Consider the following 18103-nt stretch of genomic DNA (forward strand, 5'->3'; position numbering starts at 1 on the left):
TATTTACGAATTTCTTCGAAAGATTCTTTTAGGAATTCCTTCGATTTTTTTAAAGAAATTCATCTAAGGGTTACTTAGCAAGTCCCTTGACATTTTTTTTTCCTGAAACTACCATATGAATTGTTTTCGAAACTACCTTAAGCGAATTCTAGAGAATTTCTCCCGGTAATCCTTTGCAAATTCCTCCAGTTAGTTTATTGGAAACTTTAGGAAGTTACCTACATACACTGACAAAACTAGCTATATCCAGTCGCCCTGTACGGCAATGAATCATGGACGTTTAAAGATGCAAACTATCGAATTCTCGGAGTGTTTGAGTGGAGAATAATGTGCACAATACTTGGCGGCGTGGTAGAAAATGGTAAATGGCGTAGACTAATAAATGATTCACGAGCTGTAACAAGTGTACAAAAATGCAAACGGAAAAATACGGCAGATTACAGTGGGCTGGACATGTAGTGCGTATGCCGGAAGAGAGACAAGCAAAAGTCATGTTTAGCAGAGAACCTGGAAGAGGACGTCGGCTCCGGGGTAATGGGGCTGTGTGCAATTGAAGAAAATGCGCGTGCGGGCGGCGTGGAGGGAGACTGGCGAATGACGGCCCAAGAATTAGAGACCTGGAATAGGAAATTATGTTCTGTTCTGCTCCGGACAACACGGAGTGTACGACTATCATAGGTATATGATCAGGTAACTTTAGGAAGATATTCTTGGACATTTCCCTCAAGAATTTCTTTACAACATTCTCCATTTCTTTTGATTTTTTTTCGATATGTCTTCATAAATTCATTCAAAACTCTTTTAGAAATTGTATGCATTAGATGCATTCGGAAATTCTGTAAGGATTCCTTTGAAAATTTCTGTGAAGATTTTCTTAGAAATTTTCTTAAAAGTTTCCCATTCATTTTTCTTCGGGAGTTCTTCCGGAAATTCCTCCAAAAATTTGGCGGAAATGCCTTCATAAACTCTTTTCGACATTACTTTAGGAATTCCCTCCCAAAGTCCGTTAGAAAGTTCTTTTAGGGCCCAATTTCCCAATTGATAATGTAACTTAGTAGTTCGATTTTTTCTGAAATTTAGATATAGGTATTGAGAAGTAAAACGACAGAAGTGTAGCGGAATTCAGACGAGCCGTCAAAACAAAGTCGATTTATTTCATTAAAGAGACGTGTTACAACTTACAACTGCGATTTCTAGTTTATATAAAAGCTTAGTTTAATATCTTTTTAAAAACATACTGGGTGCATATATTTATGCTTAGTTTCATTGACAAAACTTAATAATTACATAACTTTGATTCGTACCATGGTTTGAACTGTTGCAGCAGCTCCTAAATATAATACTAATTACATGCATGAATCGCTGAGGAAATCTATAGAAAAGCAAATTTGTTTTACTATTCATCTTCTCGCATTAGATTAGTAACTCGAAACGAGTGAAAATCGTCTAAATTATCGATATGAAAATTGAGATTTTTTCATATTGGAAATGTAAACAAAATACTCCAGCTAGGTGCATGCAGCGCTCCTAGCGGACAGCAGCAGAATGACTGCATTCACAAGTTTAAACCACGATACAATTTAGTTCAAACCATGATCAGTTTTTACCTTGTATAAATATTACTATTACAACTATTTAAAACTCTTTCTCAATTGAATGATGATGTTAATCGATTACAGATAAAAATCACTTTCTTTTGATATATTGAACTCACTCCTGTGTCATAAAATGCGTCCTTCACGAGGTTTTTGAAATTATGCCACTGGTGGGGGGATTTAGCGCAAATTCAGGACGTTTTTAAATCGCTCCATTTTATTACTTAAACAATAAGTACGAAAGTTTAAATAAACTCCATAACTTCCATTAAACCTAAATATGCCATTCATACTGTGTTGGGTTCATTTCCTGCCAATGAGATGGTAATTTCTACTGATTTCAAAATCAGTCAAACCATGATACGCTTTTCACTAGTTCAAACCATGATTGGATACCCTATAAAAATCCTGAATTGGAAATAACTTTTGAAAAAGTTATTAACAAATTAGTTCTATAACAGCGAAATCTAGTTCTCAACACGGCTCAGGGGTCACGAAAATTTAAATTGTTAAAATTTGATTCATCAAAATCAGAGATTAACAAAATAGTGTTAATTTAAATAAAATTTTGTAATCAGGTATCGATTAGTGTCGCCGGCAATTGACTATTTTGAATGTGCTGTTTGATGATCGGCAAACGTAGAATATTGCAATTTTAATCTACTGAAGTCGACTTTTTTTAGGGCGATTGCTACCGTATGAATAAAAACACGTGAATACATTAATTAATCCGTTAAAATTATTTTTTTCAAACATTGATTTTTTCATCCACGCCGGTTCACGCCACCCGCCGTTACCGCCGATAACAGTCAACGGCGCGCCGCCTCCGGAGCAAAAGTGACCACCACGACCAATTTACGATCATATGAACCGTTCAGACAAATGTAGATTGTGTTGAGAATAGGTCGTATGTGCAAAATAGAAGCTCTCTTTGTTCACGCTCTCTTTCGCTAATATATGAGCTAGTTTTTAATTTTAAGCTGTTCTGCCAAACGACCATTTTGGCCAAATAACCTGTTCAGCTGAAAGACATTTTCGGTCAGATGTGTTTCGGCCAAACCTGTTTGCCAAAATGACATATTTGGCCAAGCATCTATGGGCTTAGTGGTCAATTGACTTTTGGGCCAAACAACCCATCCCGTGGTTGAACAAAAAGTTAAATCGAGGAATCTAAAACATTGTTTCAAATATTTTTGAGTATTTTTATTGCAATCTTCAATCAAATCTTAAATGATAGCCCGTTTGACCCAAAAATGTAGTGAAAATTTACCTCTGCTGATATTTTCTTAAACTCGAAGCCCAAGGAGCGTCTTTTCAAATAAGACACGCAGGTGTGCATCAGGAAGAAGCGATAACGCAGTGTCACCGTGCCGATGCATTTTTGCATTATTCTGACGTAGCGTGCAAGGTGTCGTCGAAAAGACGCTACATGAGCATCGAGCCTAAGAAAAGTCAATACAGTTTAGGGGGGTCATATTGGATTGGCTATCATTTACGATTTGCATGGAGCTTTGTTGTTATTGAATTTGTCGAAAAATAAAAAGAAAATCTGAAAAACTCCGAGGTGAATATGTAAATACATTATGTGAAAGTTATTGATTTGAAAAACGTATTAGAGGTAACAACTTTCCTTCGATGGGGCTGGTAAGCGACTGAATCATTATTTTGTATGAAGTTATGTCAAAGTAATTTACACACTACCCGCACAAAACAGAACTAAGCATTTCTATGATCGCGCGATCGTTCCACGGCCAGTATAAAACACGGACAAATGCGAACTGGAGGCTTTACTGTCTAATTAATTTAATCACCCACACAGCGCAGAACCAAACTCTTCTTTGACCACACGATCGTTCTGCATTCAATACACGAGCAAACGCGCACTAAAGTTTTTGCTTTCTAATTTATTTTCTCACCTGCACAAAGCAGAATTCACTTACTGGCATAAGCTTGAAAAAAACTATAAGGAAATCTGTGAAGGTGAGGACTCCTAACACTCGGGAAAAGCTCGAACATCTCACGAAATTCGACCATACTGGAAGGCGAGTTTGCAGTTACGGAGTCTGGTCGTCAACATTTTAAGAAACTCCATCCGTACCGAATAGGTTACAGATGGCATCCCCAGCGCCCTAATTACACGACTCTGGCTGGCCATATACATAAATACATATTAGTGGACTGTTTTCTCTTTTGTAATGAAACAATCCGTGAACAAGATTACCGAAATTTGAGGCCGACTCTTACAAGTAATAATCGTTGTTTGGATCAATACACGGTGATGTTCTGATCAACAATAGATTCGTTATATTACACGGCCTGGAAGCAAAAATAATGCCAAGAGTACGTTTTCCTTAATCATAAAAAAACAGCTCACAAAAACTCACGTTTCGTATGACAACGTTCGAGATTTCTAAAGCTGCTGATTCAAGCAATTCTTCAGATCATTTTCCATCATAAAAAAGGAAATCCATTCTAAATAAATGTTGAAAATTGGAGATCAGGTTACCACCACCGGTCGCTCTGCTGCCGCTGGCTGGCTTCCATACCCATTACCTCCTTACTGCATAGAAGCCCGACTCTTTCCTCCCACTCTCCGCATCTTAAATTGAACGACATCTCAAGAAAAGAAACGCCGGGCGGCCGTACAACAACCCATAAGCAAATAAACAGAATCATTTCGAGCAATCCCTTCTCGTCGTCGGAACCACGTCGCCGCCACGCAAAGTGCCCGCATTATGCTTCGTTGTCGGTCGACATCGTTGTCGTCGTCAGCTCAAAAATCCAAGTAAATATGGTTAGTATCGGATTACACGGTCTCTGGCTCTGGGCACGGAGCAGCGATTCAATGCATGCGATAACATGATTGCGTGTAGGCGGACATCATCACTGTGGGGAATCAACGTGCCATGCAGGTGGACAAAAATTATCCAAATAGAAATTCCTCAATTTTGCAATCCTAGATATGTTTCTAACATCACTCGAAATTCGAATTATTTTCGATTGCCGATCATTTAGATCCGCATAGTGCCTGCTGGTAAAGGTGGGGTTAAAAATCGATTACCCACAGATGGAAGTGGAATTTCGGAGGTCGGCATATGTTCCTCCGAGGTATAGCATTTCTGTAAATTATTTGACCGAATTAGGGAAGGTCTGCTCACCTTAATGTTCCACTTTCTTCCGGACTACAATATCCCACCGCTTGGGTGGATGCCAATCAATCGACTTTCCCGTTGCCAAGGTGAATCTCAGATCAAGAATTCCCCACTGAACGGAAGGTCACAACACAACAGGCGGTGCCATTCCAAGGCCCCCTTGGCAGCCGGGGATCGAATACCGCAAATTCTCTTACTGTGAGGAAACATTTTTTTCCCATTTCGGAGTTGTTTGTATGCTTTCTTCTTCAGCGCCGACGACTAGCTGGCAAAGACGTGTATTATGTATACATATAATAAAATGTCGCTTCAAACCAAGTGAGTCGTTTCGAGTCTCACTCCCTCGAGTTCTACAAAATCGAAAAACAGACTCCATCATTGTGAGGAATTCGTATCCCCCCCACCTTCTCCACAGAGAGGAAATAAAACGATATTCGATTATTGCTGGGAATAATGGTTGGCTGCCTTCCGGGTGCTTTTCCGCAATTCCGAATTTGCATGGGAGCTTTCCCCGGAAAATGGTCTCCATTACCATTTTTCGTCTTCGCATCGGTTTTGGAGCAATTTTCCGTCCGGAATGGTTTGACAACGGTGATGCTCCTCGTGGACCTTCCGGTGTAGGTTAAAAGTGCCACCCATATACCCACTCCTCAATGCCAATGCCAGTGAGGGAGTAGGTGTGAGGCGGAATCCATGGTGATTGATGACATTTATAATCCTCCTCGGTGAAGGTTACGCACCAGCACGATAAACGACGTTGTGCTAAAAGTGGGACATTTTAGAGCGAATTTATTTTAAAGGTTCCATAACATGGTAGATACTTCCCTTTTAACGGAATTCAAGTTGGAATTTACAATTTCCGAAGGCATATCGTATAGTATAAGTAATTGGAAATAAGCTCTCCCTGTTATTGACTTGTTTTCTTCTTTTATCTCTTCTACTTTTATTCATCTTTATATATGTTGACGTTTATATTTATCTTCAGGTGAAATTTTTGTTGTTTCAAATGCGACTTTTATTTAGCTGTCGTTGAAGAGTATCGAGATTTCAGAAGTGAAGTGGAAAGATTTTTCCAAAGAAAATCAATCTGGATCGAACATATACCGAAATAAAATATAAAGAAGATAAGAGTAGGATGTAACTGGAATATAAGATTCTTCATCACCACCAATATTGATGATGATAGATAGATTACGATGGACTTTCAGTAAATCGAAATAAGATTGAGATACTTATATCAATGGGATGATTTCCCGAATGAAGTGGTTTCATTGTTGAATCGGTGAGATCAATGAAAAGCATGAACGACTTATCCATCAAATTATGCAATTCCGGTTTTCGAACATTCGAAATTTATATCCAATCACTAGGACATGTTGACCGCATTCATTGTCAATATCCTCTCAATAAAACAATGTACTCCACTTAACCGAAATAGTTTTCCATTCCCAGAGTAGCAAAATAACACCGGTCATAAATCTCCCAAAATAGCACCCGGATAGGAGGAGGCAGCCAAATAGCCACCATCAATAAAAGTCACTTACTTAATCCGTACCTCACTGTATTCGCTACTTCCCACCTCAATCGCAGGGCCACCACACCGCGCCGCATCAATTCGATCAACTTGATTGCATTGTCCCGCAGCAGTTGGTTGCTTGTTGCAAAGTTGCAACCTCCAGGCGAGGCAGGCGGGACCCCATAAGTAAGTCACCAAATCCCACATCCCATCTTGGTATACGGCGTGTGATTGCGATGTTGGCACTCCATTTGGACTGGAGAATGTAGACAAAAAAATTGAACTGGAAGCGGAAAGCACCAGCTAAGCGACACACAGAACCAAAACGTGAACCGTGATTGTTGGTTTTTCCAATTTACTACTCTTGCTGCCGTCTACGACGATGCGACGGACACAACGGTGTGCGATTGCTGTAGTCCTCAGAACTATTGTCAGGGGTTTTCATGGTCCTTAGCATGTTGGAGCTGAGTTTGCGGATAGCGGTCAAAGATTTATCAATTTGTAGCAGTTCGAAGTAAGCGGAAATTCATTTATTTGACTGTTTAATTTTTTATTCTAAAACTTTGTATTGTACATAATATGCATGGCGCTCACCACTCGAGGCTTGAAAGCATCCTTTCAAGAGGTTTAGAAGCCTTTTGTCAAGAGGATCGAAAGCCTCCTTTCAAGAGGATTTAAGGTTTCCTTTCGAGAGGCTTGAATTCCTCCTTTTAAAATGCTCAGAAGCCTGCTCTCCTGAAAGCAGGAAATTCGGAAGTCTCCTTACAAGAGACTCAGAAACTTCCTTTCTAAAAGATTGGAAGCTTCCATTCAAGAGGCTTGGAAACCTTCTTTCAATAAGCCTTGGAAGCCTCCTGTCAAGCGGATCGAAAGCCTTCTTTCAAGAGGATAGAAATCCTCTTTTCAACAGGCTCGGAAGCCTCCTTTAAAGAGGCTCGGAAGCCTCCTTTCATGAGGCTCGGAAGCCTCCTTTTAAGAGGCTCGGAAGCCTCCTTTCAAGAGGCTCGGAAGCCTCCTTTCAAGAGGCTCGGAAGCCTCCTTACAAGAGGCTCGGAAGCCTCCTTTCAAGAGGCTTGGAAGCCTCCTTTCAAGAGGCTCGGAAGCCTCCTTTCAAGAGGCTCGGAAGCCTCCTTTCAAGAGGTTCGGAAGCCTCCTTTCAAGAGGCTCGGAAGCCTCCTTTCAAGAGGCTCAGAAGCCTCCTTTCAAGAGGCTCGGAGAGCCTCCTTCCAAGAGACTCGGAAGCCTCCCTTTCAAGAGGCCCGGAAGCCTCCTTTCAAGAGGCTCAGGAAGCCTCCTTTCAAGAGGCTCAGGCCTCCTTTCAAGAGGCTCGGAAGCCTCCTTCAAGAGGCTCAGCCTCCTTTCAAGAGGCCTCAGAGCCTCCTTTCAAGAGGCCTCAAGCCTCCTTTCAAGAGGCTCAGGCCTCCTTTTCCTTCAAGAGGCTTGGAAGCCTTCTTCAAGAGGCCTGGAAGCCTCCTTCAAGAGGCTCAAGCCTCCTTTCAAGAGGCTCAAGCCTCCTTTCAAGAGGCCTCAAGCCTCCTTTCAAGAGGCTCAGAAGCCTCCTTTCAAGAGGCTCAAGCCTCCTTCAAGAGGCTCAGAAGCCTCCTTTCAAGAGGCCCCAGGCCTCCTTTCAAGAGGCCTGGAAGCCTCCTTTCAAGAGGCCCAGAAGCCTCCTTTCAAGAGGCTCAGGCCTCCTTTCAAGAGGCTCAGAAGCCTCCTTTCAAGAGGCTCAGGCCTCCTTTCAAGAGGCTCGGAAGCCTCCTTTCAAGAGGCTCAGAAGCCTCCTTTCAAGAGGCTCAGAAGCCTCCTTTCAAGAGCTCAGAAGCCTCCTTTCAAGAGCTCAGAAGCCTCCTTTCAGAGGCTCAGAAGCCTCCTTTCAAGAGAGCTCAGAAGCCTCCTTTCCAAGAGGCTCAGAAGCCTCCTTTCAAGAGGCTCAGAAGCCTCCTTTCAAGAGGCCCAGAAGCCTCCTTCAAGAGGCTCAGAGCCTCCTTTCAAGAGGCTCAGCCTCCTTTCAAGAGGCCTCAGGCCTCCTTTCAAGAGGCTCAGCCTCCTTTCAAGAGGCCTCAGAGCCTCCTTTCAAGAGGCACGGAAGCCTCCTTTCAAGAGGCCTGAGCCTCCTTTCAAGAGGCCTGGAAGCCTCCTTTCAAGAGGCTCAGGCCTCTTTCAAGAGGCTCGGAAGCCTCCTTTCAAGAGGCTCAGTAGCCTTCTTTCAAGAGGCTTTGAAGCCTCCTTTCAAGAGGCTTGGAAGCCTCCTTTCAAGAGGCCCGGAAGCCTCCTTTCAAGAGGCCCGGAAGCCTCCTTTCAAGAGGCCTGGAAGCCTCCTTTCAAGAGGCCCAGAGCCCCCTTTCAAGAGGCCCGGAAGCCTCCTTTCAAGAGGCCCGAAGCCTCCTTTCAAGAGGCCCGGAAGCCTCCTTCAAGAGGCCCGAAGCCTCCTTTCAAGAGGCCCCAGCCTCCTTTCAAGAGGCCCGGAAGCTTCCTTTCAAGAGGCCCGGACGCCTCCTTTCAAGAGGCCCGGAAGCCTCCTTTCAAGAGGCCCAGAAGCCTCCTTTCAAGAGGCCCGGAAGCCTCCTTTCAAGCGGCCCGGAAGCCTCCTTTCCAGAGGCTCGGAAGCCTCCTTTCAAAAGGCTCGGAAGCCTGCTTTCAAGAGGCTCGGAAGCCTCCTTTCAAGAGGCTCGGAAGCCTCCTTTCAAGAGGCCCGGAAGCCTCCTTTCAAGAGGCTCGGAAGCCTCCTTTCAAGAGGCTCGGAAGCCTCCTTTCAAGAGGCTCGGAAGCCTCCTTTCAAGAGGCTCGGAAGCCTCCTTTCAAGATTCTCAAAATTCTCACTCGCACTCTATCATGTAACAATTCTGCTCCAGGGATGGAAAGAATCACATTCAATTTACTCAAAAACCTCCCAGACGTCGCGAAGATGCGCTTATTGAACCTATTTAAATAATTCTTGGAAATGAATATTGAAAATGAATGAATATAGTTTTCGCCAATTTTAAATAACTATTTGTACAATTTGTTGTCAGTTTTCTGAAGCCCGTGGTAGGCCAGACTTCTACAGCTGATGCGCCTTCGTAATTCACGAACAAGGATCCAATGTAGACGAATTCCTCGATCACCTCGAAGATATCCTCGTCTATCGTGACACTGCTTCCTAAACGGGCCCTGGCTTGCTCGGCTCCGCCCACTAGCATGTACAGTCCTCCTAGCGCAATATTGAACAACGGGCGAGAAATTCTACCACCTTGTCGTAGTCCATTGCGAGATTCTAAGCAACTGGAGTGTTCGCCAAAATGTTTTACATAATTTTGCACACCAGTTCAGCTCTGACATCAACCTTGCCAGCTCTGCTTTATAGTTCTTGAGCTGGTTGGTTGGTTGAAGTGCTGCGTCCTCCTTTCGATCACCACACTTTCGTAAACAAAGATGCTCTCATCCTTATCCCTGCACATCTCGGCACACGGACCAAGCCTTTGCGGAATACGTTGAGCTTCTGATAGAACTTGCTTGTTTCTTGATAATGGCACAGCTGTTCCATCTCCGCACACTCCGTTTATTCTCCTAAAGGAGCCACGTCCGCTATATCCGTTTCCGTTTGTAGCATTCCACGCTCTGCCGGGTCTCTTGCTGCATCCCGCGCTGCGATCTTCTCCCCCAGAATCTGTCTGCACTCTTCGTCGAACCAATCGTTACGCCGACTTCGTCCTACATAAGTCCCCATCACACTCACTCTCTTCCGGCAACGCTGCCTCGAGATGCGAGCGTTTGCAGTGCCGACACCACGTTGCTTCAGTTGCTCTAAGGGCCGATGCCCACGCAGTATATCCGTATATCCTTAAAAGCATCGAAATAGTGGCGGAAATTTCTGTATCTTGTTTTGATAATTGTTCCAACGTAAATTGGAACGCCACGTTGGCTTCATATAGAATGCAGAACTCACAGAGCAGTAGTTCCACAACAGCTTGAACAGCACAATTTCATACATTGCGGTAAAATTCTCGGCGATATCAACGATATCAACATTGAAGAAAAAGTCATTCACAGTTTTACAGATAGCTAAGAGAATGGAGCAACATGTATGATTAATGACGATGTTGATCGATTTTTGTTGTAGCGTAAACGTCCTCAATGATGCTTACCTGGGCAAAATTACTCATGCGCGCATTTAATTGTTGTATTTTTTGCTCGATGAGTCTTTACTGCTTAAAACCGAATAGTTGTCCCATCTATGCTGGATTTCCTGTTTATATAGGACAGATATGCGATTACAGACAGTTGAGCTGATATAAGTAGGTGAAAATTATTCGAGATTGTTTATACTGACAGCAAAATTTGAAATACCGAAAATACCGGTATTTTCCGTCTCTAATACCGGTATTTTCGGTACCCAAAATTGGCCGGTAATACCTGTATTACCGGTTTCGGTACTACCGGTTAGACCACCCTAGGATGAACTCGTGAAAATCGTACCACTAGTGTCGATCCCTCGTATTACCACATAAAGACCGACCCCCCACCCCCCATGCGAGCAGTTGGTAGGCATTCTTAATTTCCCTACAGATGAGGACCGGTTGGATACCATCGTCCGCGGAACCGATGAAGTCGTCTGCTCCGCTGCCTTGACTCTCACTGCCTGTGCAACTTCTTCGCTATCTTCGAAGTGCTGCTTGTCCTTTTGACACGTGCGTCAGTCAAGATGCTCTCATCCTCACCATATTAGTGGTCAGAGTCGATGTTAGGGCCACGATATATCATGTAGTCGATAATATCGAAGAGGTGCCGTCCATCAATCAGAACCTGGTCGATTTGTGAGTCTACTGCAGTGGTGATCTCCAGGTATAACGATACGGAAAGCTGTGTTAGAAGTAGATGCTGCGAAAGGCCATATTCTTGAAAGCGGTGAAATTAGTTAGTTTGTTGCAATTTTCTTGTACAAATTGTCTACAGAACCTCAAGAAAAATTGTTCCTTATTGCGTTTTTAATATGTGCATGACATAAATTTAAAGTTACAATTCATGTTTAATTTCGAACATAAAAGTGATCCAACGAGTTACCAATGAGAGATAATTTTAAGGCTAAGGTAATTTTACTCACCAAAATTTCACCGTAAGTATCCGTACTTATTGATAGAGAATTTACATTGTAGGATACATTCTGACGGGAATAGCTGCCGGTTCCCTACTTAGCTAAAATGAAAGCATTCGATCACTACTTGAGCGTCATAAGCCGCGACTATGTTTGGGTTGTCTATATGGCTCATGAGGAATACATTTCTCGCTTAACTTTTCAAAAGGACCTAAGTAACATTTTTTTCATGATTTAATTTGAGTACTGCAATTAAAAGCTTTCATATTGATCTGTTGATTGCGCTATTCAAATTAATTCACGAAAAAAATGTTACTTAGGACCTTTTGAAAAGTTAAGCGAGATTTCTGTTCCCACAAATCGTAAAACGTTCGATGCTGTCAGCTGTGCTCGAGAGACTGCTGGTTGAGCGTGAGAGTAAGCCGACGATTCTAATCCTAGGCAAGCCATGTGGATTTTGGAAGAAAGAAAATATAAAAAGCAAAAACATGGAGAGATATTTCTCTCTTCATTTGTTTTGCTTACAATTTCAGAGCGATTCTTAATTTTTTTTTATTCACTGATAATTGCAACACTTGATAATTTCAATTTTTAGTTTTCCAGGGCCAACAGATTTATAAAATGAACTTTCGCAGAAATTTGAAAAAATTAAACTTCATAGATATGAGTTCGTTGTTTCATTAAGAAAATATAATTTATAAAATTTGAAATGCTGTATAAGAACCTTACATATTTTTAAAAATGTTGGCGCGTTCCAAATTGCAACATTTTAGTACAATAAATTACAATTCTGCTCCGGGCTGAAAATCTCGATAACAAAGGAATAAAAACAATTACAATTCTGCCTTCTTTTCATACAATATTTGTATAAAGAGCCAACATTTATATATAGAAAAAAAATCCAGCGGACTTTAAATAGCCTTATAAGTATAGGAACTTAATTACCAATCTTCAGGTAGCGGATTCGCATCCCGATGACCCGGTCGCGGAGATTTTTCGGGTTGGATTTTTTTTACTTCTCTGATTGGTGTATGCCAAGATATTATCTTAGATTATAAATAATTATTTGATATTATAGGAATTAATGTAAAAAATAGTTGATTATATGTAGGAAAATCTGCATGCGCCATCATAAGTGACCGCTTGAAACCTCTTGACTTGGTATTTTTCACCAAGCCTAGCTAACCCCTAGCCCTGCTCTAACCTATCCTAACAGTTGCAGTTGTAGTTTTCAATTTGACAACGGAAATGCGATTCAGTTGCACAATCTAGCAAAAAATAGAACGAATCCTACACCGAAGCAAGAATCCTCTAACAATGGTTAATTTAATTTTCCAATTGCAGGTATATCACCTGGTCCAATAGGATCTCACCCTCGGGCCGCCGCTGCTGCTTCAGCTTCTAACAGCTTCATCGCCGGCCTCCGCTCTTCTTCTCACCCAACCGAGCCACATAGCAGCGTGTGAGCGAGCGTACGAGCGGAGCAGCCAGCCGACCCAGCACCATCGGCTCTCCGTCCGGCGGAGTTCAGTCATCGTCGCGGATGCAATGCAACCGGTCGTCGTCGTTCGTCCCGTTTTGCCGTCGCTTTCGTCGTCGCCGAATATGACGGTGCTGTAACGAGCGTCGTATAGCATAGCAGCAGTAGTGGCAACAGAAACGCCGGAAAAAGGCGAAAACGAATAGTGTGAGAGAGTGTAATATGTTACTCGACTTTGGAGGACGACTGCGACGTCTATAGTGTGTGCCGCCGTCGTCGTCGTACCCAGAGGGATATTTTTCCGAACAACGACACAAACGACGAACGGAAGTGCCGCGTCTCCTCGCGCGCTCGCTCGATCTCTTTGGAGTGGAAGGACGTCGGTAGAAAATTTATAAGAGTGCTGTTTCAATTTGTGTGAAAGCGAATCAAGCGCGAATATGGATGTGAAGTGAAAATCCGCCGGTTACACTAATTTACAGCGTTCTTGAATCCAGTAAGAAGATGGTTACATTCGAAGTTGAATAATTGTGTTGATTTCAGATGAACAGTAAATCAATTTTTGAGAAGCAAGTTTAAATTATTTATTACATACTAACAACATCAAGTATTACCTCAATGTTATTTCACGACGATTATTTTGATTCAAATAATGCAAATCAAGCATAATTTCTGCTGTTTGTATACCCTCGTGGTAACGTAATGTTGGCATTTTCTATTGTTATTATTTTTTTGCACAATAACTAACGGTATCCATTGTTTACTCCTGGGTAAATCATGAACCAGATGGCAATTTCCTGAAACTGTCAAATCCGAATAAAAGCTACACATGCGCCACGCTGCTGAATATTTGAATTCATAAGTTTGCAAGTTGCAACACAAATCCAGAATAATATGTAAAAATAATTTTGGCAATTAGTGTCGTTGGAGCTAATACGTTAACATGCATTGTCGAGCGAGATACATTTCATACATAAAAGTTGTTAATAAAAGATGCAGAAAATCCTTCATATATGTACACAAGAAGTTTCTTTAAAAGTACGTTTTTCGCTTAATCAGCTCAGTCAAGCTGATTCGATATGATATGATTAAACTGAAATTTGTGATCAAAAATGAATGTGAATTACATTGAAACTCATGAATTAAACATGTCTTCTTCTCTCTTCTCAATAATCTATAAATTATGCCTCAAAAATTGATTTTTCGTTTCAAAAATTTGAAATTGGACCACAATTTTCAATTCGTACTTTGAAGTTCACGATTTCTGTTCTTTTCTGCAATCTAGTGTTAGTTTTTTTTGTCACACACATACGTCAGCTCGAGGGGAAGAGCTACCAGAAGAAAAATTGCCATCCACGTTGCCCGGAATAAATAGTGAATCGGGAAGAAAAGTGGTCTCCGTTGTGTACAGGTCCCAACCGACCGATCGACCGACCATCCTACCAACCAACCAACCCAACCAAGTTAAGGTTGAAAGCAGTGTTTCCCACTACTGATGGATAATGTGTTTCCTCCGATGCTAGGCGGGTCAATTTCCCGGCCAAGTCGTTCAGAAAGTGTTGTAAGCCAGTCGTCAGCCCAAGTGGCAAATGTGAGTGTGGGAAAAGGGTTTTTCCTCTCGATTTCATCGATGCTTGTGAAGCTGATCGGAGCCGGGTATTGAAACAAAAGAAGAACCAACCCACCAATCGCATCGGGTGGGAAGTCAGTGCCGTTGCCGTGCTAGTGGTGATTTTTCCGAGCAGACGGGGAAAAGCCAGAAGATGCTCGATGGTTGGAGGGAAGGTGCTTGACGAAGAGTGAGTGTAATTAAAAATTTATTGAAAAAATCTTAATTAGAAAACAGCGCGCAAAACAAGTGGAAGTGTGTGACGTTCGGTGAATTTATTTGCTGTCGACATTAAATGTCGAGCTAATCGTTGAAAAAGAAAGTAATTGGAAGAACTGAATCAACGCCGCTGGAGATTGGACGGATTTTAGATAGAACGAGGTGAGCTAGTTGTCAAGTGAATCAACCGGAATGTATTTGTGGGAATATGGTTCAAATAAATCGCAATTTCTGTAACTGTAAAATGATAAATAATGACGACAATGTGTATACTATAAATCACTTTTAAATGGGGTTCCATACAATTGGAGTTGCTTTATAATTATTTTCAACTAAAACATGTCTTCTCAGTAAACGTTCACATTAATTGAAAATTTAGGTCATTTAAGGCTGGGAGGAAAATATGTCGTATGTATATCGAGACTTTAACCCTCAAAGTTAAACATTTTGTATGGAAAACAACGATGGTGGCATAACTATTTCCGGGGGTGTATAAGATTGCAAAAAACAAGTTACTTGGTCTAGAAACCTCGCAATAAATAACTGTAGAATTGCTAAATGAACACTAAGCTGCGAGGCGGCAAATGAACATATCTATCGAAATCATGAAGTATCCTGGAACACTTTCGAGCGTGACCAATTTGTCTGAAAACTATCAAAAATGTATCTACTGAGCTTGTAGTTCAAAATCAAAAGTTGTCACATTATAGAAATATAGTCCAAAAAGCCCTTAACTTAGATTAGTTTAGTTTGATTGATTGTTCACTTCGTAGTTGCTAGTCGTGATTGGCCGAGAATTTCAGTTGCTATCGGCCTCTGGTGGCAACGGCTTCATTGATACACACCATGGCACAATGGTCGGATTCGTCAAATTTCACGACATAAATCGATAACTCAAAAACCATCAATGCTAGAGTTTTGACGTCTTCAGAAGAAATGATCTACAAGAAGAGATCTATTTTTGGTGTAGAAGGTCATTAGGGTGGCCCTTAGGTGAAATTTTTTTGGAAATGTATTTTTTTACCCTTTTGAGTTAGGAGTTCATATAATTCGACAAAGTTGTAGAGAATTTAATTCTAAGCATTTTTGCTTAATAAACATTTATTTTACCTCATATAGGTGATGTTTTATGACAAAATTGCTAAATTTAGATAGGGTGGTCCCGAAAAAAATAGTTTTTAGCGTCCACTTTCATCAATTCAGAATATTTTCAAAAACTGTCTTAGCATCGCTTCACGGTCTTTGGATGGCGCATCTTTTGGTTACATAAGATGATTGATAGCTTCATTTTCAAGCATATTATAAGCGTTTTTTTTTTTCATGAAAGAGTGATATTTTTCTGAGCATTCTACTGCAGCTAGTAGCAAATATTAGCGAAAATTTCAATCGTAATCTGAAAGTATACATGCAGGTTCATCAAATCCATGGTATTTCATTTGTACATGTTCCTCCACTTTTGAAAAATCAGCTATTCCATGGGAAACACATATACCATATCTCTGATGTTCGCAAAATTCGGTAGAATAATTCTTTTTCAAAAATAAATAAACTCACTTTTCAATTTTCTCCAATTTCGATCCAGAGTGGTCGAAAGATCAACAATTTGGAAAAAATATTTTTTTAAAAGATAATTTACTGGACCAATTATCAATGTTCATGGAAGCACATGTAGTATTGGCGATCCTCACTTAGAAAATGTGAAAATGGAATTATTCTGCGAATTAGCCATGAAAAACCAACTTGAATTTTATGATTTTGTATTTCGCCACAAAAGTAGCGCTCTTAAGCATTTATTTCATGAGAACACCTTAAAATCGTTCCAGTAGTTAAAATGTGAAAATGATTTTTTCGGCTTCTTTTCCACACGGGTCGATTTAAATATTTTAGATAAAGAAGGGTTCTTTGATGGTTTTGTGGTCTTCCGGTTGGCGCCGTCAATCGTATAGATGCATGGACTTTGGAGCGTGGGCTCTATTCCCGCCTCGATAAGAAGGAAACTTTTCGCGATCGAAAAATTCTCCACCGGTCCACTGGATGTTGCGCGTCCTGTCAGTTATAAACCAACATTTGAAAAAAGTGTAACAGCCAAAATTTATTCCTTTTGATTCTTCTCCCACATATATAGCTGTATATTTGCTACTAGCTGCAGTAGAACGCTCAGAAAAATATCACTTTTTCATGAAAAAACGCTTATAATATGCTTTAAAATGAAGCTATCAACCATCTTATGTAACCAAAAGATGCGCCATCCAAAGACCGTGAAGCGATGCTAAGACAGTTTTTTAAAATATTCTGAATTGATGAAAGTGGAAGCTAAAAACTATTTTTTTCGGGACCACCCTATCTAAATTTAGCATTTTTGTCATAAAACATCAACTATATGAGATAAAATAAATGTTTATTAAGCAAAAATGCTTAGAATTAAATTCTCTACAACTTTGTAGAATTACATGAACTCCTAACTCAAAAGGGTAAAAAAATACATTTCCAGAAAAATTTCACCGAAGGGCCATCCTAATGACAACTTACACCACAAATAGATCTCTTCTAGTAGATCATTTCTTCTGAAGACGTCAAAACTCTAGCACTGATGGTTTTTGAGTTATCGATTTATGTCGTGAAATTTGACGAATCCGACCATTGTGCATGGTTCGCTAGTGTATAGCAGCACACATTTCACGTTAGAATTACATACATCAAGAAGGCTCCGTTTCCATTTTCGGCTGATGCAGATGCGGTCGATTTGATTTTCTGTAAAGCTGTCATGCCAGACCCACATCACGTGGAAGAGCGATCCCCCGATCACCATGTCGTTATTACCCCAGAACTCTGCCAACAGCTCTCCGTTTTCGCTCATTTGCTCCGAGACCATGGCGTCCCATAATGCACTCATGGTTCGAGTAGTCGGATCCGATTTTTGCATTGAAGTCGCCCATACAGATCTTGATATCACCCTTTTCGGAATTCTATCTACGACGGCAATGAGTTGGCTGTAGTGATTCTTTTTGTCTTGCAGATCGGCAGCATCGGTTAGCGCATAACATTGGATTATAGTAAGGTTTCGGGCCCGTGTTCTGAATCTGGCAACGATTATCCTTTTATTTATCGGTTCCCACTTCACAAGCGCAGAGTGTGCCTGGGTGCTTAGTTGGAAGCCAACTCGCAAACCAGAGTATAGCAGAATTTATCCCGACGGCATTCAGTGTTCTCCAATGTTTGGCCAACGGACCTCTCAGGTATAGCTTCTGGGGAATAACATTTCATACTCATCCGCTGGATGCCAGAAAAGACGCTGTTGGAGCCGCACCTCCATGGTGAACAGACGCTCAATCAGTCGGGTCAAATTTGTTTGAAGTCCTAACCAACACCTGGACTAGGCTAGTGCACTTTCAGCGGCACACGGTCATTTTGATAGAGCCTGCTTCGGGATACATGCAGCTTTTAATAGAAGTTCAACAGGG

At 41.3% G+C, this 18103-nt stretch overlaps 1 protein-coding gene across 3 annotated transcripts in view; it reads left to right on the forward strand.

Moving 5' to 3' along the window:
- The window catches only part of LOC134212637 (netrin receptor unc-5-like), a 909680-nt gene that overhangs the window by 431225 nt on the left and 460352 nt on the right, over positions 1-18103 (forward strand). For all 3 annotated transcript variants that reach the window (XM_062690661.1, XM_062690659.1, XM_062690660.1), the window contains 2 exons: positions 12679-13310; positions 14100-14804. The gene's annotated coding sequence lies outside the window, so the exon portion shown is untranslated. The remainder of the gene's footprint in view (positions 1-12678; positions 13311-14099; positions 14805-18103) is intronic.

Source organism: Armigeres subalbatus, chromosome 2, assembly GCF_024139115.2.
Source record: "Armigeres subalbatus isolate Guangzhou_Male chromosome 2, GZ_Asu_2, whole genome shotgun sequence".
In the NCBI taxonomy this organism is placed as follows: domain Eukaryota; kingdom Metazoa; phylum Arthropoda; class Insecta; order Diptera; family Culicidae; genus Armigeres; species Armigeres subalbatus.